The 2,368-nt window shown below is 50.8% G+C and overlaps 1 pseudogene; it reads left to right on the top strand.

Annotated features, from left to right (window-relative positions):
* The first annotated feature begins 291 nt into the window (after positions 1–291).
* On the top strand, positions 292–421 carry LOC149868697 (U2 spliceosomal RNA; annotated as a pseudogene).
* Positions 422–2,368: the final 1,947 nt, after the last annotated feature.

The raw sequence follows: 2,368 nt of genomic DNA on the forward strand, positions 1-2,368 counted from the left end.
ATGAGATGCATAGGCAACACCAAATGCTAATAAGTGACCACAGGTAAAACAATGGTCACACATCATGACTCAGAGCTTCCCTGCTCCCTGCTTGGCTGGCCAAGGGATAATTATCTCCTCCACAAAACTCCTCCAGAAAAAGGCATAAAGTGGGACTCTGGAACTTGCCCTAACTATGAGGAGGGACTCCGAGGCCGCATCCACATATGCATAGATGTTTGGCTTCCTTGTGCCACTGCTACTTGTCTCCAGGGACTTGTGTAGGTGTGCCCAGGGCAGGCCCTGCAGCCTCTCCCTGCCTCCATTGGAGGTCTATATTGAGCAGATTCTTTTTGGTGTTGGGTGGTGGAACTGGAGCTTGCTCCATCCACTCCGTGCATTGACCTGGTATTGCAGTGCTTCCAGGACCGGTGCAAAAAAAAACAGGAAAAAAAAAAAAACCAAAAAACTTGTCTCCAGGGAATGCCTGTGCCACGTGCCCCCTGGCATGCAACAAGTTACTTTGGGTAGGAAACGGGTGGTGGGGGCCAGTGCTGGGCTGGCCCCAGCAGCCTTACCTGGGGTCTGAGGGCTTCCTGGGGCTGCAGCATTGGTGACGCAGGTGCACAGAGCCTGACTGGCAGCGAGAGCATGGCTCAGGCTGGCCAGCCTCCGGTTTTGAGCAGCGCATGCTGCCCCCATGTGTGCCACTCTGCTTTTTTTTCCTGTGGGTTTTTTTTTTGACTTCTGGATATCCAGGGGTCAAAAAACCCCCAACCCTGCAGCACTGCTGAGAATACCTGAACGTGCAGTATGTAGTGCTGCAGACGTGCCTCTGGCACCACACAGCACACAGCTGCACTCACCTGGAAGCGGCCTGAGACCTCACCATCTGGTTGTGAATATATCTGTGTATTCTCTGCTGTACGTAGCTACTATTAGTAATTTTGTCTGATTGGCTAATGCTCCACTAAACCAAAGTGTAGTTTGGAGGACCTTGCTTTGGCTTGTCTAGTATTTCTTCAGATAAACTAAAAGCTGTATCAGTGTACCCCCTACTGATATCATAGAATCGTGGAGAAGCCGGGCTGGAACGGCCCTCCAGAGGTCAGCTGGTCCAACCCCCTGCCTGAGACAGGACCATCCCCATCCAAAATCTTAAGCTCTTCTACATAGACTACCATCAGCCCTGACTCAATAAAGATGTAACACCCTAACCTGCCACCAGTGAGCAGGAAACCATGGCAGTCAAATCACTACTTATGTGAAATGTGGTCAACATATGCTCAAGAGATCCTGGATAGAGGGCCACACCTCCTGCTATAGAGGAAGGCAAGAGCCCCCACAGTCCATACGAATCTGACCATGGGGTAAAATTCCTTCCTGACCCTCTGGCCAGGAACATCTGGCTTTGGTCCCAGCAGGATCAGTGGCACATCCCAGTCAAAATCCCCAGACTTGGCTGTAGCCAACACCCAGTGCTTCTGAGAAGGTTTAAAAACATACAAACATGCATAGCAGAAAGGGGGCAGGGGGCACAGGGGCAACTAGCAAAGCCCAGAAGCATGGAAATACCCATAGCTATGCCTATGTTCTGCTAGAATGTAGGCATAGCTATGCCTAGATCAGGGGTAGGCAACCCCCTGCACCCATGCCAGAGCATGGCACGCAAAAGCATTTTGCTTGGCCAGGGTGAAGAACAAGGGAGCTGTGAGGGGTCCAATCCTGGTTGTGGCAGTGCAGTCCCAGCCTCTTCCCTGTCATCCGCCTCAAGATGCATGTGCATCTGCCACTGGCAAAAAGCTGGACCAGGGCTCTGTGGACCCCACTGCAGCTGCTTGCAGCCTCCCTACCACCTGCTGCAAGCAGGATTGGACATCTCACAGCTCCCCTGCCATCGGCCCCTGGCATGCCAACATTTTACAAGTCAAGTTTGGTGTGTTTTTGGCACTCCAGCCAAAAACGTTGCCAACCTCTGGGCTAGATTATCCCTGGCCAGTGACTATCTAACCCCTCCTTGAACATCTCCAGTGATGGAGAACCCACAGCATCTCTAGGCAGTCTATTCCACTGCCTCACTGATCAAACAGTGAAGTTTTTCCAGATATCCAATCTAAACCTAATTTGTTGCAACTTTAGGCCACTGGTCCACGTCCTCCTCTCTTCAATAAGAGAAAAAAGGTGCTTTCCCTCTTCTTTATGGAAGCCCTTCAAGTATTTGAAGACTATCACGTCTCCTCTTAATTGCCTTTTCCACAAGCTGAACATGCCCAACTCCTTCAGTCTTTCCTCATGTGACTTACCTTCCAAGCCCTTTATCATTGGGTGACTATAACAATTTGAGAGAAATCTGGGACAGTGGGTGCCAGTGGGCGCATGTTTGAAATCC

Source organism: Crocodylus siamensis, chromosome 3, assembly GCF_052110815.1.
Source record: "Crocodylus siamensis isolate JL-2025a chromosome 3, ASM5211081v1, whole genome shotgun sequence".
In the NCBI taxonomy this organism is placed as follows: Eukaryota; Metazoa; Chordata; order Crocodylia; family Crocodylidae; genus Crocodylus; species Crocodylus siamensis.